This window comes from Aquila chrysaetos, chromosome 8 (genome assembly GCF_900496995.4).
Source record: "Aquila chrysaetos chrysaetos chromosome 8, bAquChr1.4, whole genome shotgun sequence".
NCBI lineage: Eukaryota > Metazoa > Chordata > Aves > Accipitriformes > Accipitridae > Aquila > Aquila chrysaetos.
In genome coordinates, this window is record NC_044011.1 from 46,808,266 (window position 1) to 46,833,879 (window position 25,614).

At 46.5% G+C, this 25,614-nt stretch overlaps 1 protein-coding gene across 4 annotated transcripts in view; it reads left to right on the top strand.

Moving 5' to 3' along the window:
- The first annotated feature begins 1,904 nt into the window (after positions 1-1,904).
- PKNOX2 (PBX/knotted 1 homeobox 2) overlaps positions 1,905-25,614 on the top strand; it is an 87,892-nt gene continuing 64,182 nt past the window's right edge. The window contains exon 1 of one of the 4 annotated variants that reach the window (XM_030023038.1): positions 1,905-2,007. The gene's annotated coding sequence lies outside the window, so the exon portion shown is untranslated. The remainder of the gene's footprint in view (positions 2,008-25,614) is intronic. The other 3 variants (XM_030023040.1, XM_030023041.1, XM_030023039.2) reach the window with 3 other exon arrangements.

Below are 25,614 nucleotides of genomic sequence, written 5' to 3' on the forward strand. Positions count from 1 at the left end.
AAAATATGCCCTGTGCATGCCTGCCCTCTTTTCATCTCTGTTTTTCAACACGAGATGCCGAGCACAGACGATCCCGCGGTCCTTTGATCCCAGGATGAGGGAGTTTCCATCCTCCTCCCATTTGAATTCTCCAGCTTCTGAAAAACCCCAAATATTTTTTGCCCGGCATCCCCAGCTGGCTGAAACAACCGGCGACAGCTTTATGGCTCCTCGTCTTCGCTCGCTCCCGTGGAATAGTAATGAGGTGCGGGGAGGGGGGGGGGGAAACGTCCCGTCGGCTGATTTACAAGGCAAGAAATTCCTATAAATCATTGCCCCAACCGCTCCAAAGGATCAGGGGGATGCTCCGAGTTCCCGCTGGTTGTCCCAGCAACATGATGCAGTGATGCTTTTTTTTTGCGGGGGGGGATGCATCCCAACCACCCGCTGCATCCCTCCGTTATTATATCAATGGAGCCCAAGCGTGAACCATTGATTTTTGGTTGCTCTCCAATGGCCAACCCAAAGGAGGTCACCCAATTTTAGAGGCTGCTCTCAAGTAGGAGGCACAAATATTTCCCAGATTTTTTTTTTTTGCAGGGGGGATAAGCTGGAAGGAGGGATTTAAAAGTGGGGGTTTGCAAGAGGTCACTCGCCCTGGGAAACTTAAGAGGGAAAATTAAGGTGGTTTGGGTTCCTAGCCTTAAATTTAAGCTCATTTTTCCACCTTTCCCGTCACATCCCTGACCTTACAGCCATCCCTTACACATCATTTATCGCTGCTGGCTCGTACATCCCGCTGTAACTCTTCGGAGCTGATTTTAACCCATCCCAAAAGAATTCCGGGGCTATTTCGACCAATTCCATCTCTCATCCAGTATGCCTTAGGAAATGGGCAGAAATTCAGCGTTTCTCCCCAAACCTGGTTTTGACAGCCTTTTATCGGGGAAGGGGATGGAAAATGGGGAGAAACTAAATCATGGCCAGGCTGATCCGGAAAAATCTGTCCCTGTGGTTTTTGCAATAAAACATGGGAAAATTTGGCAGCAGGACCCAGTGCTCCCAGTGCACCCAGTGCATCCAGCACTCCCAGTGGAAGCGACTCCAGGGAAACATCATCTCCAGGTCCTTGGGAGAAGGGAGGGAGGGGTTAATGTCTCATGCTGCCCAAAATTTGTGGGGGGGCCTCTGTCAGAAATATCGCCCCCCCAAATTAGTAATAATTAAGAGATGCTCCCAAAATCGGAGCGTTTTGCCTTGAGGGATGATCCTGCAGGAAGGGCCTGGGGTGGGAAGCATCCCGGGGGAGGGATTTTTTGGGGTGCTGGGGGGGGGCACCCTGGGGGAGTTTGTGGTTGGGGGGGTGGGGTCAAAGGCCACCGGGTTCGGCTCTGAATGTGGCTGGGGGGGCAAATGTGTTTGGGGGGGGGGCAAATGTGTTTGGGGGGGGCAAATGTGTTTGTTTGGGGGGGCAATTATGGTTGGTGGGGCAGATGCTGCTGGGGGGGGGCAGATGCTGCTGGGGGGGGGCAAATGTGTTTGGGGGAGGCAAATGTGTTTGGGAGGCAAATGCAGCGGGGGGGGTGGGTCTGAGTGATGCCCTGGGGAGGACCCAGATGCTGGGGGGGGGGTGTCCTTTTGGGGGTGCGGGGAGGGGGGGGCTCAGCGCTGCCTGGGGGGGGGGGGGGCAGGACGGGGGGTGTGTGTGCGTGAAGGGCGCCGGCCAGCAGGGGGCGCCCGGCGGCGTGGAGAGGGGGGCGTGGTCAGAGGGGGGCGTGGCCTCGGGCGCGGCGGCGGGGGGCGTGTCGGCGGCGGCGGCGGCGGGGGGGGCGTGGCGTAGCGGCGGCGTGGCGGGCGGGTTGCGGTGGGGGGGGGGGAGGAGGAGGAGGAGGGAGGCGTGTCCCGGCGGCGGGGCGGGGCGGGGCGGGGCGTGTCGGCGGCGGCGCGGCGGGGCCGGGCGGGCGGGCGGGCGGCGAGCGGCGGCCGCGCTGTCAGGCCGGTGTCGGTGTGATGAAGATTGGCGGGCAGGTAGGCTGTCACTCACCGGCGGGCCGCCGCGCGGGGGCGGGCGGAGCCGCGCCGAGCGCCGCGGACAAAGCGGCCCGGGCGGCGGGGCACGTGTGGCGGCGGCGGCGGCGGCGGGGACATCCCCCCCCCCCACCCCCCAACCACCCCCCAATCCCCCCCCCCTCTCCCGCGCCTTCCATCCCCTCCGGTGCGGGAAGTAACTTGCCGTTCTGCACCGCCTCCCCTCCCGGTGTGGGCCGGGGGGAGCGCGGGCCTCGGTTGCAGCGGGTGGGGGGGGGGGGGGTGTGTGTGTGTGTGGTGTCCGTGTGTCCGTCCGTCCCCGGTGTCCGGTGTCCGTCCGCCCGCCCCCCCCCCCCCCCCCCCCCCCCCGGGCTGACCTCCAGCCGGCTGCGGTTTGCCCCCGCCGTTGCGGCTCTCTGCGGTGACCCCCCCCCCCCCCCCGGCCGGTTGCGGTGATTTCGGGGGGTTGCCGTAAGCCGGGGGGGGGGGGGGGCCCCCCCCCGGCCGGTCGCAATACCCCCCTGCAGACCCTCGACCGGTTGCAATGCCCCCCGGGGGGGGGTTGCAGCCCCCCCCCCAGGCTACTTGCAATGCCCTCGGACTTGCTGCAGACCCTCCGACCGGTTGCAATGACCCCCGGCCGTTTGCAGCCCCCCCCCCCCAACAGCCGGTTGCAATGCCCTTTAGGGGGGTTTGCAAGCCGCCCCCCCCCCCGCCGATTGCAATGCCCCCCCCCCCGTCGGGGGGGGGGGAGCGCGGTTGCAGCCCCCTCCGGCTCGTTGCATTTTGCAGCTGGAAAGTTGCCCCCCGTGCAAACGGGGCTGGGGACGGGGGGGGCCACTTTGTCCGCAGCCTCCCAGCTTTGCAAGGCACCCCTTTACCTCGGGGTGCCCCCCCCCCCCCCTTCCCTTCCTCCAGCACCCCCAGGGCACCCACTGGTGGCGTGGGGGGGGGGGGCCACCGTGCCGCCTCGCAGGGCCCCACGTGGGCTCGACGCCAGCGCCGAAACGCGGCCCTCGCCGGTGTGCCGCAGCCCGCCGCTTCTCCTGGGGATAACCCCCCCGCCCAGACCCGGGCACCCCTTTTCCCCAGTGCACCCCGTTCTCCCAGTGCACCTCGTTTCCCCTGGTGCACCCAGTTTCCCCCGGGATGGCCGCACGGGATGCCCCCCCCCCCCCCCCCATCCCCGGTTCATCCCTCCCGCGCCCGCAAGGTTGGATAAATGCTAAAAAAATCCATTTTGGCAGCTTCGCAGCGATGGGGGGAGGGGGGGCTTTTAAAAAAATCGAATTCTTTTTAATTTATTTTGAATTTTTGAGTGTATTTACACCCGCAGGAGGGCGGCTCCGCCGGCGGCATCGCGCGGCTCGGGAAGTTTTGCTGAAGGATCCGTGTGTCCCCCCCCCCGCTTCATCCCGGTCCTTGCCGGGCGTCGAAGCTCAACTTGGCTCTTTGTTTGGGCTCTTCCCGGTTTTTCTCACTCCCAAGGATCTTTTTTCCCACTATCTCGCCACTCGCCGGGTAACGGGAAACCCTAAACCCGGCAGGATATTTTCAAACTCCCAGCCGGGGCGATTAGATTAAGGGAAAGGGGGGGGATGGATTATTTTTGGCCGGGATGCGGGGGGCAGCTGTCTGCCAGGGAGAAGCAGAAAATAGGAGGGGAAAGGGTTTAATTTTGCTTTTTTAGACTTATTTTACCTTTAAATCCTAAAAGGTTTTGGGAGCGGAGTGAGGAAAAACTGGCGCGTGGCTCGGTAGACCCGGCTTCGGCGAAACTTTTGGGTGTCGCGCCTCCAAAAGTGCTGACTCGGCGTATTTGGCATCTTCCCGTCGTGGAAAAGGGGGTGCTCCCTGCAAAAAATAAGCCCCAAAACCTTTGGGGTTTGATGTTTCGGGGGCTGTTTTCAGCCCCACGCGGACAGAGAGAGGGTTTTGGGTGAATTAATGGGATTTGGGGTGATTTGCATTAAAAAATAACAGCTTTTTGGGGGGTTTAAGCCATACAGAGCAGACGGATCATGGGATCGGGATTCCCCCCCCCCCTTTTTTTTTTTTTCCCCTCCCTCCTATTTTATTTAAGTCCCCGCGCCGAGATTCCTTCATTAGGGGCAAAAGTTAATTGCTCGAGGCTAATTACCGGCGAGGTTAATAGGGGAGCTGGTGACATCAGGAAGGGAAGGAGATGCTGTGCTCCCCGTCATCCCCAAATTGGGCTTTTTAAGGCAGTTGGCAGCCCCAGCCCCCCAAAACCAGCACTGAGGGGGGTCCCGTAACCCCCGGAATTTTAACGTGATATATATATAACATTACAGAGATAACGTATTTTTTATATATGACATTAAACACCCCCCCGATAGCACGGGGTGGGGAAGAAAAGTGATGCTCAGCATCCCCGACGGGCTTGCAGGAACATTTTCCATTCTCCCTCCATTATTTTTGGGAGGGGGAAGTAAAGGAAATTGCCTTTTTTTTTTTTAAAGGAATCGCCTTTTTTTTTTTAAGGAAATCGCCTTTTTTTTTAAGGAAATCGCCTTTTTTTAAAGGAAATCGCCTTTTTTTTTAAGGAAATCTGGTTTTTAAGGAAATTTCCCTTTTTTATGGAAATCTTCCCTTTTTTTAAGGAAATCTCCTTTTTATAAGGAAATCTTTTTTTTAAAAGGAAATCTCCTTTATTTAAAGTAATCTCCCCTTTTTTAAGGAAATATCCCTCTTTTTCAGGAAATACACTTTTTTTAAAAAATGGCCTTTTTTTAAGGAAATTGCCTTTTTTAAGGAAATTCCCCTTTTTTAAAGAAAATCTCCTTTTTTTTTAAGGAAATCTCTTTTTTTTGTTGTTTTTTTTTAAGTAAACACAGACAGTTGTGTTGGGAGGGGAGGGTTTTATCCCACTGGAGCATCAGGGAATAACCTTTTTTCCCCGTTCATGGATAAAACAAGTCCCTGCAACGGGGCAGCTTTGGATTTTGGGTGATTTTTGTTTTTCCAGTGAACTTTGAAATTACTTTCTGGTTTTTTTCACGTTGATTGACAGCATCCGTAAGTCTCCGAGCAATAATAGGTTTTTTTTTTTTTCCTCCAGGAAACTTAAATAGTTGCGCGGTCCCACCGGAAGGAGCATCCTTCACCCGTCCATCCTCATCCCCCGGGATGCAGGTGGCTGGACCGCGCCTCCGGGTACCATCCGCATCCCGGTGCCACCGCGCCGTCAGGTTTGAGATGCGTGATAAGATACCCAGGGATGTTTCTTGAGGACATGGGGAAAAATAACCCAGGGTGCTGGGACGCCCCTAGTTTTGCCTAATTTATTTTCCTGGGAACTGCTCTGGCTTAAAATAATTAGTAAAATTAGGGCCAGCGATGGGATGGAGTGGCTGAGAGTCGATGGGCGGGGGTGCCCATCGCAAGTGTGGCACAAAAGCAGGCAGGGATACAACGATGAGGATTTTAAACCCCTGCTATAATGGGAAATATTAATGTAAAGTACTAAAATGAGAGTTTTAGGATGCTGAGCTCCCTTTCCCCCGGCTCTGGATAAAACCCTGTCTTCGACGTCTTTCTTTTTTCCTCGCAGAAATACCAAATTTGGACAACGAGCCGCGTTTCCTAAAGTCGAGAGGAAACTTCTGCCGTGATTGGCGATAAATTAGGGGAGATTTGACATCCCTGACCCCGGTGGGAAAGCCGGACTGAGCATCAATATCTTCTTTTTTTTTAGGTCTTGGGTACCCCCAGATGCATCTCAGCATCCCATCCCCAATTTTTCTCCATCCTTATATTACTCTGGGGTGTGGAAAGCTGCTTTTTTGGGGTGTTAGCGGGATAATTTGCTGGATCCAGACAACTCCCGGTTAAATTTAATATCCCATGCACCGTCGAATAACTCGATTCCCAAATAATTTTCGCCGCCACCAAAGAGGGTGTTAACAAATGCCCTCAAATTAGCAAAAAAAAAAAAAAAATTTCCCAACGTCGTTAGTGGGGTCGTTAAGATGCCGGCTCAACATAATAATCTGGAGGATGGGAATTAATCCTGGATTAAATTTAGACCCAGTTTCGTCCCTGCCTCCAGCCTTGCCAGGACCAAGGTGGTGCTCCAGGTAATCCCTATGGGAAAACCAGCGATCCCGGTGGGATGGAGCCGCAGTCCCGGTGAGATGAGGTCGCCTTTGCCCAGCTGTGATTTGCAGCTGTATAAATAAGACGAGAATTTGGCCTTGGCTCTTCCTGCCCCCCCCCAGCCTGATATCTTTTTTTTTTTTGGCTTTCCTCTTTTGAAAGGGAAAATAACCCCCCATTAGTCCACACCTCAATTTAAATTAGCGTTGGTTAAATATTTGTGAGCTTCTGGTGTATTATTTTGGGTTTTTTTCTCTTTTTTAAGAGGCCAAAAAGGGCTTTTTTTTTGTTTTTTTGGGTCAGCACTGCTCTAGCAGGATGCTCTTTGCGGCTAATGAGATGCAGATGCTCTGAGGGACCGATGCCGGAGGAGTGAGGGGTGAGATGGGAAGGAGGGCTTGGGAAGAGGATGAGGCTTATCTAAAACTCTAGTTTAGGGGCTGTTTCAACTAAAAATAATTTTCCGTGACCCTCAAAGTTTTATTGAATTTTTAATTTTTTTTAAAAATTTTTATTTTATTTTTCACTTTATTTTTTAATTTTATTTTTCTTTTCTTTTTTATTTTTTTTTTTAATTTTTATCTTATTTTATTTTAGTGTTTATTTTCATAGACTTATAGAATCATAGGATCATTTAGGTTGGAAAAAACCTTTAGGATCATGGAGTCCAACTGCCAAGTCCACCACTGAACCATGTCCCTAAGCGCCATGTCTACACATTTATTTTTTACTATTTTTTATTTTATTTTTCTTTTTAGTTTTCTTTATATAATTTTTATTCTATTTTTTATTTTATTTTTTTATATTGAGTTTTATTTTCCATTCCGGGCTTCAGCCATCTTTCAGCATCCCGTGCTACACGACCTGTCCCATCCCACATGCACCAAAGAAAATCCAGGCAGGAAAATCCCAAATATCCAGGTAGCCCCACCAAAAGGCCATAAAAATTCAAGCTAGGGGTGCAGTACCGCTGATGCTCCCCCCAAAAATCCAGATTATTTTGGTGCAGGTGGAGGAGAGTTTTGCAAGCTGCCATGAAATCCTACTTGGGTGGATTAAAAAAAAAAAAAAAAAAAAAGCCCCAATAATGTTCTATACGGAGCTTTCAACTTTAATAAGGTGTTGCAAAAACTATGAAAAAAGTTATAACCAAAACCACATTTTTTTTTGCTCGGTTCTCCCTTTCCCCGGCTGCGACGGCTCGCTTTCTCCTATCAATAAATCCCATAAAGGCAATTAAAAAAAAAAATCCCAATTTCAGACCGTTTTGAGAGGTTCTCCTATTTTACTTTGCCCCGATTTTATATTTTTTTAAGGGTGTGTTGGCAAACTGGATTTGGACCATGAAAATCCCGTCGCCCCCCATCAGCCAGACGACCAGTAGCGGCGGCGGCGGAGGTGCCTGAGAGTTGCTGCCCCCGCGCTCAGAATTGGGCTTTGAATGTGGTTTAGAGCTTGAACCTCCCCGGAATTTTTCCTTGAGGGGAAAAGCTGCTTTTTTTTCCCTTCTTTTCCCCCCCCTTTATTCCCCTTCCCCACCTTTTTCCCCACCTTTTTCCCCACCTTTGTTCCTTTTTTACTTTTTTACTTTGTTCCTTTCTTTTCCTATCTTTTCCTTTCTTTTCCTTTCTTAACTTTTTCCCTTTTTTCCTTTCCCCCCTTTTTTTGCTTTTTTGTCTTTTTTTTTTTTTTTGCTTTCTTTCTCTTTTTTTGCCTTTTTCTCTTTTTTTCACTCTTTTTTTTCTTTTTGGCTGTTTTTTCTTTCTCTCCCCCCCCCCCCCCCCCCCTTTTTTTCTTCTTTTTTATTCTTTTGGTTTTGCTTTTTTCTTTTATTTTTTGCTTTTTTCCTTTTTTTTTTTTTTTTTCCTTTTTTGCCTTTTTTTTTCCGGCAGCCCAGTTCAGGCAGCAAAGCCGACACGCCTCCCGAAAGGGGTTCTCATCCCCCTCCCATGCTGCGAGCGATGCCAAAATAACACCACCAGACATGCAGCGAGTCAAAACTTTTCCAAATATTTTAAAAAAAAACCCAGAATATTTAATTTTGGCGGTTTCATTTCATATTATCTGATCAGCGGCATGTTATTCCTTGGATTATTTGGCGGAGGCAGGACTAGGCTTTTACAGATATATCACTTCTAGGTACAGCGGAAGGCACTTTATAGCTTTATAAAGCCCTTAAAATGTTTTTTTAAATACTACTTGAAGCTTCTAAGGCAAGTTTTAGAATAGCAATTACAAGCTCCCTTATCCCCGAGCAAATTCCCACTGCGATGGTGGATGTAAACCACTTTAGACATTTTTAATGCTCCCAAGCAATAAATTTAAAAGGGAATTTATTGTTCCAAGCCGCTAATTTCTCCATCCGAATGCCGCCGCCTGTTGCCAGTGGTGATGCCGGTGGCGATGCTGGGATGCAGTTTGGTGATTTTGGTGCCTATCCCAGAAAAAAAGACTTTTACCTGCTTGATTTTCTGATTTTTTCCCGTTTTCTCTTTTTTCCCCTATTTTGCAGCATCTTTCCACTGCCTCTTTCCAAAGGGAAGACCCCTGGCGAGTGAGGTCGATGAGCCGAACCCTCTCTGGGTCTTACATTTTATTAGCCCCTTGATCAGCTCGTAATAAATAATTATAAATAATTGGCTCAGAGATGGCGGGTGGGGTCTTCCCTCCGGAGCATCCTGCATCCCATGCTCTCCATCCGGCCTCTCGCATCCTGCATCCTCTCCCCGACCCCTTGAAGTAAAATTATTAAAAACCCCTCAGAATCTGGATTCTGAGGACATTAACTTTGCTGGAGGAGTTAAAAAAATAAAAAAATAATTTTTTTATTATTATTTATTATCGCAATCCCAAGAAAATCCCATTTATATAAAGTGCCCAGAACGGTCTTTTAATGCATTTACGTGCAGAAATTGGTTTCTTTATATCTCGGTGCCAGATCCAACATCTCTTAACTCTGTCAATTAATTAATTGCCATAAAAAAAATTTAAGTGGGGCATTTTGTCAGGCATTGATACACTGCGGCCACCCCTTTGTTTCTGGATTGCGTTTTAACCTTTAAAAATAGCATTTTAAATGCATTTTGAAGTCGTTTGCTCAATGGAAATGGTCCTTTTGGCAAATATTTAGCCCGCGGACACTATTTGGCTTTAAGGAAATCGCTCTATAAATTGGGGTACTTTGTCAGCGTGATGGCAAAGAACAAAATAATAATAAAATAAATAATAATAAAATAAATAATAATATCAGAAACAATAACATAATAATATAATTATTCATAAATAAACAGGAAATACTAATTAATTAAATTAAAAATAAATAATGAATGGTATCAATGGCGCATAATAAGATGGGTAAAATAAACCAAGATTAAGAGACAGATTTGTAGGCAGAGTCTTAATTAAATTTAATCTCAAATTTTGGTCCTGGCTTTATTTCCCAGGGTCAGGCTGGAGCATCCCCCTCCTTGGATTTAAATAGCGCGGGTGGGTTTTAGAGCTGATGGTGAATAATGGGATGAGGAGCCTGCTTGCTTTGCACTCTTAAAGAGATAAATTTGAGGAAATACTTTTTTTTTTTTCAATATTCCAGGACATGCTCGACTTCCCTCCCCATCCATTGCTTTTCCAGGGATAGGGGCGAGGAAATCCTTGGATCGTGGCCGCCTTCCCTTCTCCCCTTCGTTAGCGGGGTCGTTTGCAACCCGGTCCCGCTGGATTCGGGGTTCTGCTTGCTCCCTGGGGCACAGGAGGGATGCTTGGCTGGATGAAGCTTCATCTGATAACGGCGATGCTAGTAATGAGCCAATAATTAAAACCCCTATCAGCGCCGGCAAGCCAGCCCCACCGCGGCTCTCCCCACCTTTGCGCCTCGCGCCGGGGATGCTGGTGGAATTTTAGGGATGCTGGTGCGGTTTTAGGGATGCTCATACAATTTGGGGTTGATGGTGCAGTTTTGGGGTTGATGGTGCAATTTTAGGGATGCTGGTGGAATTCTTAAGGCTGCTGGTGCAGTTTTAGGGATGCTGGTGCAGTTTTAGGGATGCTGGTCCAATTTTAGGGATGCTCATGCGATTTTGGGGTTGATGGTGCAATTTTAGTGATGCTCATGCAATATTAGGGATGCTGGTGCAATTTTGGTGATGCTGGTGTTCTTTTACTGATACTCATGTGATTTTAGGGATGCTGGTGCAACTTTAGTGATGCTGGTGCAATTTCAGTGATGCTGGTACAGTTTTAGGGATGCTGATGCAATTCTTAAAGCTGCTGGTCCAGTTTTAGGGATGCTGGTGCAGTTTTAGGGATGCTCATGCAATTTTGGGGTTGATAGTGCAGTTTTAGGGATGCTGGTCCAATTTTAGGGATGCTGGTGCTCTTTTAGTGACGCTCATCCACTTATAGTGATGGTCGTCCAATTATAGTGATGCTGGTGCAGTTTTAGGGAACCTTATGCAATATTAGTGATGATCATGAAATTTTGGTGGTGCTCATCCAATTCTAGTGATACTGGTGCAGTTTGAACGATGCTTGTACATTTTTAGTGATGCTCTTCCAGCTTTTGGGTGTGACTCACCCCAAACCAGTCCGCATCACGGGCATATTCCCAATTCCCACTATTTTCCTCCATGCAGACCTGCCCCCCACCCCTGCCAAAACCCCTGCCATCGCACCCATTGCTGTTTATTGAGTTGCCTTGCACTCTTTTTGAGCATTTCAGTGTTTTCTCCTCATCCCGGGAGCCACCTCTCACTGTCGGGGAGCTTTTCCCTCTGTTTGATGTAACCTTTTCCATTTTAATCCCACTTTATGCCACGCTAAATCATTCCTCCTTACCTAAACAACCTCCAAAAACATAGGGTTTTTTTTTTCCTCTTCCTGCCTTTCTAAAATTAACATCCCAAACAGTGTAGCTGAAGGACCCGGTGAGAATATTTATGCTAAAAACAGCAAATAAAACAATTTAGTAGCATCTTTACTAGCAGAGCACCTGGAAAGTGGCCAAGGTTATCTCAAGGTATAGACATCGGGGGGTTTTATTTTCCCTGCAACCATTTATGTTGGGATTTGGCTCGACGGGGGGAAGCCAGAGAAATTCCCGGTGCTGTTATCCCTGCGGGAATTACCAGGAGCTTTTTCACCCCGAATTAATTGCGCTCACAGAGGGGCTCGGTGCATAAGTGCTCTTGCACTCCTGTGATGAGTTGGGAAGGGCTCAGGGGTTTTAGATAGTTTTTTTTTTTTTTTTCCCCTGCTTCTTTAATGGTTAATCGCCAGGTCGTGATGGAGGCCGGCACCGAAAATTGGCATCCTGGCCTCCGGCTCGGGTGCGCTGAGTGTAAATCCGGGGAGCGATGGTGCTGGGAAACCCCCGCAGGTGGGATTTGCAAAAAAGCCCCTTGACAAAACCTGCTTTGCGAAGACCCTTTGGCAAAGACCACCTTTGCAAAGCCCCCCCCTCGCTCAACCGCGCCAGCCCCACGCGCGGCTCGCCCCATCCACCCCGCGTCCCACCGCGGCACCCCGGGGGGGCTCTTGTCCCGTCCCGTGCCATCGCTGCCAGCGCTGCTGGGAGAGGGGGGGGACACGACACGACGACGATGAAGACGCGACACCCCTGGCCCCGCTCCAGCGCCTGGCCGGGGCGTGCAGCACCCTTCAGCCAACCAGACAGAATTCAACCCTTTGTTTCCTGTTCGCCGGCTCGACTTCGGGAGGCCGGAGCCCTCAACAAGCCCCTCTTTGTGCTAATTTAATTAATCGCTGGGGCTGAGGGCGGCGGGGATGAGACGCGCCGGCTATAAATACCTGCTTTTTTTTGTGGGGAGGGGGGGGGGACACGGTGGCGTTTAGCCCGGCGGCGATTGAACCTAGATTTAATTAAATTTGATTTAATTCTAATTGACTTATAATAAAAACCTATTGATTGATTGATTTATCGTAGAAAATCATGGGTTGATTGATTTAGAATAGAAAATTATCGATGGGTTGATTTATAATAGGAAATTACCAAGCAGGAGTGCGGAGCGAGCGCAGGGCATGCGTCTTCCCCGTTGTGGCTTTGGGGGAGGAAAATCATTGTTGCATCCTCCACAAGCAAACTGCGAGCTGGTAATCGACCCGCTCAGATACTCATAAGTAAAAATAACTTTTCCGATGTGAGTTAAACATCCCAGCACGCTGTACGATGGTGATTTCTGGGGAAAAACACCGCTCGGATACACGCGCGTGCTCGTGCGCGCTCCCGGTGCGCTTCCCGCGAGCATTCAAGCACGCAAGCGTTGCAGATGCTCGGATTCCTGGAAAAATCTTTGCCCTGGTGCTGGTTCTTTCGGTTATGACACGAATTTCAAACTTTTCATCGCATTTGCAAGCGACGAAAGTAAATAACGCAGAGGTGAGTTCCCTAAAGCTGCAGAAATAGAGTAAAAAATAACTTTGAGACTTGCTGCCGAGCGAGTTTTAGCAGCAAAAAGTGATGTTTATCTTCCATGAGAGATGCGATCGATTTTTCCAGCTGATAAGTGATAGGTTTCAATTGAGAGATTGGGCTATTCTAGCAAAATTCTTTAAATTTATAATGTATACATATATAATATGAAATTATTTGAATGTACAGTAATAATAAGCATAATGATAATATGGCTGCAAGGATGGGGATAATCCTAAATCAGAGATTTTTGGCCCCAAACAGCAAAAATACCTGTTGGGCTTGTTGCAGGCAGTAATAAGAAAAAAAGAGCACCGAACAATAATTTTCCCCCAAATTTTTGCTATTTTGGGACATGGAGCATCACATCATCACCGCTGCTTTGGGTGGGAAAACCCCGAGCGTGTGGCCGGTGGGGACCAATGCTGCCTGGAGAGTGATGCCTTTTATTTATTTTTTTTAATTTCTGTGGGAAAACTCCCCCAATAGGGGGTAAAAGTCCCCCAATCCCTCCGCGATCCCAAGCTCCGGATCTCAGAAGCGTCTTTGAGTCCGCTGTACCTTTAATTAACGGGATTTCCAAATATTTGTTGAAATCCAAAGCGCTTTTCGCCCTCGGCATGCTTTTATTCTCCTTCCTATAAATAACCTAAAATAAGAAAAATTATTAATATCAGTTATTTGGCCTTCTGCATTATTATACTTAACGTTTATATTTCCATTCCCTTTAAGATGGAGGAGCGGTTGCGTGTTTATTTTGGGGATGCTGGGCCGATGTCACATGAAACCAAGGGAAATTGTTGGTGAAATGATACCTCCATCTTAAAATAGCCGCTTTACGGCACGGCCCTGCAATCTTTCGGCGAGGCTGGATCCTGCAACACGAGCCTTGGCGGTCATGTAGCGCGGCCGGTCCGGTGCATCCCTTGGTTATATCCTGGGTTTATTTAGATGAGTGGCCACTCACTCCTCATTTTGCTTTTGACGGGAGATGAAAATTGAGTTTTCCATAGGGACAGCCTGAATCCTTGCGGGAAAAATCCGGGGATTGAGTGTATCCATGCTTGGTGCTTATTTTTCCCGCTGTGCACAGCGAGCTGGAGCATCCCTGAGCATCCTTGGTCCAGCCCGGGATGATCCATCATCCCCGTCCTCCTCTGACCCCGAGTGGCTCCTCAACAGCAGCAGCATTTTTTAACAATTATCCCTCCCACCCTGGAATTTTCAGGGGGGAAAATGAGGATTTTCCCATACGAAAAAGCTCTGGAGCCTCCGTGGGGGGGGTTGGCACCATCGGAGAGGAGCAGTCATGTAGTTGGAGATGGGGATCACAGCCTGGTTTTGGGACGCTGTCGGAGACGGCATTCATGCAAATGCCTGTGCATTACCAGTAGGATTCTGGGCATTAATAAAAAACCACTGGTTTTTACTGGTTTTTTAGCTCCAGGGGGATGTAGCTTGACTGGAAAATAGGGATTTTTTCCCGTCACATATTTTAGATTTTTAAAAGCGCTGATGACGTCCACCGGCTTGTTGCATCTGTATTTACACAACTTCATATAAATACTCCACATCCGCTTTTAATCCTGGTTTTCCTGGAATTAAGGGCTTTGCTCGTGCCCAAACTTTCCCGGGCAAAAGTTTTTCATGTCGGGGTTTTTTTTTTAATCTGAAGGGAAAGTTTGGGATGCGCCTCCTCCCCGTCCCTCTTTGCCAGGAACGAGGATACTTGTACACTTGTTTTTTTTCCCAGGGTAAGCAAAAATCCTGAAATAATTACATTTTTACTGGGATGAAGCAGGGCTGGGGAAAGGGTTGGATGGGAGATACTGAAAATAGGGATTGGGAATCCCTGGGCGGTGTGGCTGTGGTACTGCTGGCTTGCTGGGGATGCTGGTGTGTTAGAGGTTTGGGTGGGTTTTTTCCCCGCAGTGTGGCAGGGGAATTATTGGAGTTTTCCTTCTCAAGGGGAAAAAAAAAAAGAAAAAAGAAAATGGGAAGAAAGAAAAAAGAAAATTGAAAAAAAAGAAAAAAAAATCGGTAACAAAAGAAAAAAGTTAAAAAGGTAATAAATAGAAAAAAGAAAATTGGGAAAAAGAAAATAAAAAGAAAAAATTGAAAAAAACCCACAGAAAAAAAAAGAAAATTGAAAAAAAAAAAAAAAAAGAAAAGAGAAAGAGAACACCCCCCAGCTTCGGGCACAGCCCCAGCAAGGTGTTTTCCAGCGGCACTTCCAGAGGCTGGACCAGCAGAAAGACGCCCAGCTCCCACGGGAAGCTGGTGGCTCTTCCCCCCTCGCCTCCTGCCGGCGTTGTCCCTCCCTCCTCCTGCTTGCCTGCCACATTCCTGGGTGGTGGAAGGATGCTCTTGCTCTTTCCGCTCACCTCCCAAAATATTCCGGCTCCGGAGGGCGGTGGGGGCTTGGGCAGAGCGCGCCCTGCTCTGCGTGTGATGGACGGCGCCGTAAGTGACCCCCGTATAGAGCAAACCCCCCTCGGTATTACATTATTCTATTAGAGTTTCAAAGCTGGTATTAAGTGGACATGATTTCTTCCCACGGACCATTAATTTTGGTTTATTGCTGGCCTGATGGCCATTACCCTTTTTTTTTTTTTTTTCCCAGCCAGCGCCTTCCCCCATTAGGTTTGTACAATTAGCAAAATACGAGCTGTTAACGCGGCACGGGGGATGCGGATGGGATTTTGGGATGCTCTGATGCCAGCGAGGCATCCCTGGAACTGCCTGGGTACCCCTGCAAGGATGTGCATCGTGCTCCTTGCAGGATTTTGGGGTGCAAAGCCACTGGCACCCCAAAAGGCCTGGGGGCGAGGGATGGATTTAGCCGGCGTCCTGACCAGTGCTCTGCTCGCCCATGGAGGGTTTAGGACCGAGGCAGGAGCAGATGTCGCCTCCTTAGCATCTTTTTGTGTCACCCGCTGCTGAAGGTTTGCGGTGCTGCTCGCGACCTGGATTAGCAAAAATGCTCGTGGGGCACCCTAATTAGCAAAGATCCGTGCAGGGCACCCAAATGAAGGACCTCAGCAGGGCACCCAAATTGGCAAAGACCGGGGGATGGTACCCAAATCAGCAAAGATCCTTGCACGGCACCCAAATTAGCAAAGATGCTTGAAGGGCACCCAAAATAAAGACCCCAGCAAGGCACCCAGATCAGCAAAGGTCATTGCAGGGCACCCAAATTAGCAAAAACCTTGGCGTGGCACCTAAATTAGCAAAGACCGTGGGATGGTACCCAGATGAGCAAAGATGCTCACAGGGCACCCAAATTAGCAAAGATCCTTATAGAGCACCCTAATTAGCAAAGACCATGGGATGGTACCCAAATCAGCAAAGACGCTCACAGGGCACCCAAATTCAAGACCCCAGCAGCTGCAATCTCACTTTTAGCATTAAAATTCTCCAAAGCCGTCCAAAAGGCTCCTCTCCACAAATGTAAAACATCCCGCGCTGCTGAGCTGCTCACTCCTGTCTCATCCGAAAGCGAATTTCTCGGCACGTTCAGTGCCCAAGGTCCATAATTCCCATCCGCGCCTGGTGCCCATCGATGGTTTTCATTAAAAACAGAGCTTTTCTGCAAAATCTGATTTTCTGATGAAACCAGGTTTTCAACGGTTTTGTGTGTCCCAAGAGTGGCATCTTGCGCGCATTGTTAAAGAATAAACCCCTTTTGTCTGCAAAAAAAATTAAGTGGGTTTTGCTCAAAACTCGTAGCAAATTTGAGGCAGAAATTGGACAACAGCGAGTTGAGCCTGAGAGGTGGAAAACTTGATGGAGATTGCAAAAAAGATTAAAAAAATTGCATTAATTGCAGTCGCTGACTCGCTTCCAAGTTAAGGGCAGCACAAACTGGGGCCTTTTCATGCCATTTAATGAAAACGGGGCGATTTTTGCTGCGGGGTTGGGTGCGATGGAGGATGTGGGTGGGCAATGAAGCGCCAAAATCAAAACGAGCAAAAAGGGAGAGGATGCTCCAAGCGCATCCCGTGAGCATCTTGCTCCTTGATGGGATGAGGAGCTGGAGCATCACCTCCTGGTCCTGGGTACCACCTAAATTTTTACTCCCTTTCCATTCCCGGTGCTGCTGTAAAGCAAAAAAAAAACCAAACCTGCTCGGGATGTGCTGCCAGTTTAGGAGTGAAATTGCTGAATTCCTCTGGTTGGGTTATTTTTTTTTTTTTTTTTTTGCGGCGGGGGAATGGGGAGTAGTGATGGGCCTGCCCAAGGCTGTGAATCAGCAAGGGTTAAAAACAAAAATGAAATTTAAAATTGAAGTTTAAAACTCGATTTAAAAATAAATAAATAAATAAAGCCCTCCCGCCCCCGCCATTGCAGGGAATAGATATTCCCCGTACATATTGGGGAATATTAAATATCTTATATACAAATTAATATATAATATTTTCATATTATTTCTTAAATATCATTACATATTATATATCATATAATATAATTAATAATATAATATTATATATACCCCTATATATGTGGAATATTATACAATATTGCATTACATTACCCATATATATATATATATATATATATGGGAGTATAATACGTATTTTTTATTTATATATCATATTGGGGAATATATTGAGGAAATATATTGATGAATATAATATATTGGGGAATATTATTTAATATTATTATATATTATATTCCTCAATAGATATTGAAGAATATTATATAATATATAATAAACCCCATATATATGTGTATCTGGGAATATAATATTTTCTCTCTCTCTCTGTATATAGATATTTATTATTGGAGAATATATTGGGGAGAATGTATTTGGGAATATAATATATTGGGGAATATTGGGGGTGGGGAGAGAGAGAGACAAGAGAGATCGGGGGATATATATTCCCTGATATACATATATATATATATATATATATGGAAATATTATATATGTTACCCATATATAATGGGGAATTTGTCCTGCACTTTGGGGCTCCGCCGTTCCCTATAATTGATCTATTCTGCAATACCTCGGTGCGGTATTTTATTCTGCCCAGCTGGAATTTTGGGGGATGCCGAGGGGGACGGGATGCCGGGCTGGGCACCCCACCAGGGATGCTAATGCCTGCTGCGGCGGGAGGTAAAATCCTGCAGTCCTAAGGGGGTGTGTGCGTGGGGGGGGTGAATTGCATGGGGTTTCCCCCCAAAATATAATGTAGGAGGGGGAAAAAAATCCCACCTGCCTTGCCCATGGAAAACCAGGATTTTTTCCTCTTTGCCTTTTAAATCTGGACCAGGAAAAGCTGTCAGCAGCAGTTTATGGAGGAGCTGACGCGCGTCGCTCTGTGCAAGGGCTTGCCAGGATTTTGGCCAAACCGGGCTCAAATATGCCCAAAATCAGAGGGTGCAGTTGACAAGGGGGTTTGCAAACCCTCTCCTGCGGTCACGGGGCTCTGCCAGCCTGGATTGAATTGGGATTTAATTTGGATTTCTTAATTACCTGCTGTTCCCGCCAGCATCAGGTGGGTCATTCCTTCAGCATCCACTGTCACCCTGCTCCACTGTCTCGCTCCCCCTGGTACCCAACGCATCCCTGGGTTGTTTTTGGCGAGCTCATCTTCACACCGAGCCTAAAAAACCCCCAAATTTCCCAATTTTTTGGGTGGCGATGACGATATTGCATCTTTTCTCCAGGTGTCGCTTGGGAACTGATGTGGGGAGGGTGGAAGCGTCGTTTTAGGGAGGCTAAAAATTGGGGATGGAGGATGCTGCCTGGCGGCGGCAGACGTGAGGTCCCCAGCGATTCCTGTTGAACAAGATATATATATATATAAAATACATATATATATATATTAAAAAAACCCGAGTGTTCACTGGGAACCTATTTTATGAGGTTTTTGCTTTTTTTTCCCAATTTTTAAGGGATCCTGGAGCGCTTCCTGGAAAAGGGAAGGCTTCTCTTGCCCTGAATTGATGCTTTTTATAGGTTGCTCCATAATATACTAATAAAGCGAAAGGTTAAAAGAACAGCGGCGTTTCTCTTCTCTTCTCCAGCCGGTTGTTATAACCTCCGATTTTAAATCACGGGAAATTATTAACTACAGCAGCTTGTGCTATCAGCTATTTTAGCTTTCCCTATAGTGCCGTGCTGTCTAAACGAATGCCGTTAGCGTTACGACACGTGGATGCCACCGCGCTCCCAGGCGTCATTAGGGACCAGTGTGAACACGCCTGCAGCCTTAGGGTAGAAAAGCCTTGAGTAAGAGCTAGAAATAATGCCAAAATATTTTAAAATAACTTTAAAAAATAGCATTTGCATCACTTAGTGCTCAGCGGTGTGATGCGGGCACGCAGTCCCGGCGGGTACCGCTCTGATCCCCCACCTAAATTGGGGGTTTCCTGTGTACGTGCCTCCAAAATACTTCTTTTTTTTTCCTATTTTTTGGGGTGATGAAACTAAAAAACTAACGGCGGGTCGGCGCGTGCCGGCTTGCAATTTGCATGATGCAATCAAGGCGCACTGATGAGATGCTCAAGGGCTTTTCGGTGAGCACGGAGGGGTCTTACCATTAACACCCTTCCTCCCCCCCAAAATACCCCCCCATCCTCGAACCAAGATGACTGTTGGAGCGCCTTTCTCAATTAATGGCTTTGTTTAATCATACCCCCTGTCCAGAGGAGTATTGTCTTACGGATAATTTCGTTTGCCTAACGAGATTTTCGCTAATTAAATCTCCTTTCGGTCGGTGCGGTTCTCCCTGCAGGATAGGGGGAAATGTTTGTGAAGCCATCGCCGCTGCCGGCTAAATAAACCTTTCCACTTGGCTACTGAAAAAAAAACCACGGGGATTGCGGGATGCAAACATCGCCTTGGCAAATTAATTAATTTTTGCAACCCTAAAAAGGCTTTTCCATCCCCAGAAAATGTAGGGGAGTTGCTCCCTGCGTCCCCTTTTTTGCTCCAGTGCAGCCGCACATTGGGATGCTTGTGCATCAAAAAATTGATGTATTTCTGGTTGCAAAGTACCAAATTCAGGAGAGTTTTGGCTTATCTGGGGTTGATTGATTGGGAAAAATCAGAGTGGGGTTTTGAGGCTTTAAAATAGCCCCAAATTTGTCATCAGGGTCTGGGGGGTGTTAGAGTAAAAGGCAGATTTATTTAAGAATAAATTGGATTTTCTCCAAAGAGCTACACCACTGGGATAGCAAAATCCTGGAAATTGAGGAAATTCAGGAAAATGAAGTCAGGAAATTCAGTAAGTTCAGGAAAATGAATTCAGGAAATTCAGGAAGGAAATTCTTGCAAATTCAGGAAAGTCCCATTCGAGCCGAAGTTGCACATCTCTACATTGCAGCACTGGTTTTTCTCCTAAAAATTCCTATTTCCGCCAGCCCCCACGGGAACCTCCGAGCAAATTCGCTTTGGATTAAATAGAATAGAATGGAATAGAATAGATCCCGGTAAATGAGATATTCTCAAATATCTCAAATATTATTATTTCTCAATATATCTGAATTGAGATAGGGAATTGAGATACATCTCAAATATCTCAAATATTATTATTACATATTTCTATCAAATGCGAAATGATCCCTATAAATGGCTCGCGTGCCAGATCCTGACCTTGGAAATAAATCTCAGCTTGATCAAAAAATGAGTCTAAATAATGCAAATTTGGAGGGGGGGAGAGGGATGTGCCACCCGCCCATGAATGTCCTGCTGCGGACGGCAAAGATTTGGGGTCTTCTTGCAGCTTTTTGGGTGTCTTTAGGGGCCGAACTGTGGGTTTTGTCTTAAAATATATATATATATATATTTTATATAAAATGTAGGCTGAGCCATGGGTTTTGAATAAAATATATAATACATATAATAGAGAATAGAGACTATAATATATAATGCATATAATACACATAATATAATGCATAGTATAATACGTAATACATGATACGTAATACATAATACAATAGCTAATATTGTATATATATGTATTATATATGTATATATAATATTGTGTATATACATGTATAGTGTGTATATATAATATTGTGTATATAGAAAATATAATTTTGTGTGTATATATAATACATAATACATAATAACCAGTTCAGCCCATATATTATATACATTAATATATATTTGCATTATGTGTGTGTGTAAAATATATAAAAATCTATTTATGGAGGTTGCATAAAATAAGATCGTTTCCAGCCTCGGTGGCAAATCTGGAGGTGAGCGGGTGGAGGGATTGGGAAAATAATCGGGAGGGGGCTGGTCCCGCTGTGCGACGACCTTGCGCTGGGGGAGCCCCCCCCCAGCACCCTCCTCTCCATCTGTTCCCCCCGGGCAGATTTTGGGAACCCCTCTGCATCCCCCTGGACATCTTGCTCCCGGCTCCGACTCAGACACCCATGTAGCCCCCGGTTAATGAGCATTCCCCTGCGCCGGCGCTGGCCGCAGCCATGCTAATGGGGCCCCAATTAAGCACCAGTCGTTACGGAAAATCATTTTCCGGAGTGACCGCTCCAGAAAATCACTGTCCCTTTGGCCGGAGCTCCAGTGAAAAAGAACGAACTATATTAACTCCGTATATTTATTAGATATATTATGTAATTAGAGATAGGTTATGTTATCTATATCATCTATATTATCTGTATTACATAGTGTGTATATATAGAATAAACTATATTAACTCTATCATACATAATATATACTATATAGGTAATATCAATATATGGATAATATATAATCCATGTTATCTATACATCTATATTATAGGCAATATAGTATATATATTATATCGAATAAACTATATTAACTCTGTATATTTATTATATATATAATAGATAATATAGTTAACATATAATATAGATAATATTTAATTATATAGTGTGTATATAAAAATATTTTAACTATATATGTAATATATAATATATTTAACAAATATACAGTTAAATATAATATATATTAAATAGGTATAGCTCTGCGTGTGTGTGTGTATATATATATTACTGCACTTTTTCACATTATATCGACTTGCATGCACCTTGCTTGGAGCTGATAGACCAGTGTGCCGACAGCAGCCGTGCCGATTCACTCCAAATTTTCACACTCCAATTATCTCCAAATCACATAATAATAATAATAATAATAATAATAATAATAATAATAATAATAATAATAATGGGGGGGGGCTGCTTCCTGCTGCGGCATCACCGCAAATGGAAAAGTGATGCCAAGTCCCCTGCAAGGCATTGCCGGCCAGTTGGTGGGTGCAGTAACGCTGGGAATTTTCCCAATTCTGGCAAATCCGACGGGATTTGGAGTGGGTGCCTAGAGACTCCCTAGGGAAGGAGGTGCTGATCAGTGAAATTTCAGATTTTGGCACCAAAATTTGGGGGCCGCAAGAGCGTTCGGCAGTGGCTCGGATGTGCGCTTAAATGAAAATAAAGAGCAAACATAGTTTTGTACTCCTCTGTATCGAAAGTGGCTTTTGCTTTTGCCCCTCCCCAGAAGGAAAAAAAAGGCGAATTTCCTTGAAAATCAACTTTTCGCATATTTCCCACAAGTTTCTTCTTCCGTGTTTCTTTCTGGCTGCAGTTACGCGCTACGCGCTTGGAGCGCGTCCTGTGCGTGCTCCGCGCACGCTCCCTGCTCGCATGCTGCTGTGCTCGCTCCCGCGCGTAGTCCCGTGCGCGCTCCCAGCTCCTACGCGCGCTCCACGCGTGCTGCTTGTAAGCTCCTGGGCACGTTCCCTGGCGCTCTCCCGCGCGCGCTTCCTTGCGCGCCTCCAGCTCCCGTTCTTCTTCCCATCCACGTTCCCCCGCACGCTCCCACGCGCGCTTCCTTGCGCGCCTCCAGCTCCCGTTCTTCTTCCCATCCACGTTCCCCTGCACGCTCCCACGCGCGCTTCCTTGCGCGCCTCCAGCTCCCGTTCATCCTCCCATCCACGTTCCCCCGCACGCTCCCACGCGCGCTTCCTTGCGCGCCTCCAGCTCCCGTTCATCCTCCCATCCACGTTCCCCCGCACGCTCCCACGCGCGCTTCCTTGCGCGCCTCCAGCTCCCGTTCATCCTCCCATCCACGTTCCCCCGCACGCTCCCACGCACGTTGCCGCGCACGCTCCCGGCAAGCACCGCGACTGCCTCCCTCGTCCCTCCTCCGCCATCGGCGAACTAAAAAGCTCCACAATAGCCCAATTTTGCCCCAGTTTGCGAGAGCTTTGCCCGCCGTCTTCCCGGCGGGACTCTGCCTGCTGGTACCCAGTGCAGTGTCCCAGCTCAGTAGTGGAGGCATTTTGCAGCTCCTAAAGATTTGTGCATGCAGCTTTGCAGGATAATTAATAATGTTTAATAATAATAAATAATATTTAATAAGATCTAATAATCTTTAATACCATTTAATACTATTTAATATTATTTTAAAACATGGTATTGCAGCGCGAGCATCACCTGTGGCTTACAGAAGGCAGTAAGGCTAAAAAAGTTACAGGGAGAATTGCAATAACCCCTTTGAGAGCAAAATAATTGGCGACTGAGGAGAAATATGGAAAATTAAAATAAAGATATATATATATTAATGAAAAAAAATATATATTAACGAAACATTAACTCTCAACATGTGTTGACTTCCATGGGAGCTGGGAGTGGGGGGATGCACCGCTAAAAAATCCCACTGTAAGGAAAAGAAAAGAAAATAAAAATGTTTTATCTCCGATCTCGTTCTGTGATAATGATCTTAACGGAGTTCAGAAACGGCAAGGAAAAAAACGTGCGTGGTTTTTAAATGAAAGTTGCCTTCACTCTAGAGGGCTGGAGCTGAGATTTGGGGTATTTTGTTATTTGGTGGGGCATTTTATTATTTATTTGGGATATTTTATTATTTGGGGGAGTATTTTATTATTTTGGGGAGTATTTTATTAATTGGGGGATATTTTGTATTTGGAAGCATCTCGGTCGGGGCTTGGGATGCTCCCAGCATTGTTGCCTTATCCCACCCACCCCAGTGGGATTGCAGAGACTCCAAGTAGGGAAGAAATTATACAAAGAAATATCATTCCCTGGGTGGTATTTCACCTACATTTGGGAAAAAGCTGTCACTACGATGGGATAAGGATTTAACGCAGCCCTCCGAAATGCTGAGGTCAGCTGCGAGAGCCCAATTTTGGGGCAAGTATTGCACGTACGGAGAATGGGAGCAGAGAGGGAAGATGCTGTGGGGGCTTTTGGGGTGCAAACCCCCTTTTTTGAAGGACTATTTGCTGCAAACTCCCGTTCAAAGGACTTTTTTGGTGAAAACTCCCTGTTTGAAGGGCTTTTTTGCTGCAAACCCTTTTTTGAAAGACTTTTTGATGCAGGCTCCTGTTTTAGGTGAAAACCCTTGTTTGAAGGACTTCATTTGCTGCAGACATGTTTAAAGTGATTTTTTCGGTGAAAAACTGCTTTTTGAAGGGCTTTTTTGGTGCAAACCCTTTTCTGAATGACTTTTTTTGAGGGTGCAGACCCCTGCTTGAAGGGGTTTTTTTGGTGCAACCCCTGTCTAAAGGACTTTTTTTGCTACAAGCCCCTGCTCGAAGGACTTTCTTGGGTGCAAGCCCCTGTTTTAAGGACTTTTTTGGGTGCGAACCCCTGCTTGAAGGATCTTTTTTGCTGCAAACCCCTGCCTGAATAGCTTTTTCGGGTGCCAGACCCTAATTTAAAGGACTTTTTTGCTGCAAACCGCTTTGGAGGAGCTGCTAAAGCAACATCGGGGCAGGATGAGGACAGGGACAGAGCCTGGATGCTTGCGCAGGACACAGGGCTTATTTTGGGGGAAAAAAGCTGGGATTCTAGGAGCAAGGAGGGAACCCACCGATGTCCGCCTGCGTGGGGTTTTGAACATGATTTAACCCTTTTTCCTTCCTTTGCCAAGCAAAATACCCCCCAAATCCCCGTCCGTAGTGCTTTTTTATTCTGAAGGATAATTAAAATAATACAGGTTTTGCTAAAATAATTGCATTTCGCATGCAAAAAAAAAAAGCCTTCTGGTGCAGAGAAATTTGTGTTACCCGATGATGCTCCTTGATGCCATCCCGTGAGCAAAACCATCTCGTTTTTAAGCTTTTTTTGCTTTAATTTCAGCCCGGAGCAGGTGATGGAACAGTAAACCGATCCTGGGGTGGGTAGCAGAGGGGCATCACCTGCATTCCCATGCGCAGCATCCCCCCTCTCCAACCATTTTTTGCTCCTGCTAGCTTCGTACAGGTGGGAAAAGTATTTTTTTCCTGCTGTTTTTTGGGACAAAAAATGAAGTTTTCTCCACTTTTCTTCCTCTTCTCCATGCCGAGCGCTTGCCACCCCGCTGTCTGTTTTTCCTCACCAAGGTTCAGTTCTAATTATGTTGATTTTCTCCAGCCCACCCCCCTCCTGGCAAGCTTATTAGGGGGAATATTTTTATTTATTATCATTTCGCCCAACTCCCGCCAGCATTTCCAATTACTCTCGCCGCTTCCTTGTAATTGTCTTTCCGTAATGGCTGCGAAACAATTGCGCTAAATGAGGTGGCTCCGGCAAGATGAGGGTTTCACTTCATTAAAGGCTAATGGATTCCCAGCTCCAGCTCTGTGGGCAAAAAAAAAGGGAAAAAAAGGAAAAAAAAAAAAGATATTTAAACAACTTCTTTTATTTTATTGGGATAACTTTCCCTGGCGTAAAGGGGTTTGGCTGTGGTTTTGGTGTTGGGTGTGTGATAATGACCATTATATTTGCGGCATCGCCAAAATGTGCGCGTGTTTTCCCCATCTCCAGACTTGAACCTTTTTGGGTTTGGGGGGATTTTTAAAATTATTTTTCTCTAATTCCTCCTGGCTTGCAAAAGCTGACGTTTGCCCTCCTTTTTTTTTGCTATATATATCTCGATATACTGTATTTATTGCTATAAATATATATATTTATACAGCATAGAAATATGTGATACATAACAATATAATAACATTGCTATATAACATAGGGTAATATATTAATATAATACATGCATATACTTATAAATAATTAAATAACTACATTACATAATTCTATATTATAGCTATATATAACACATTGCT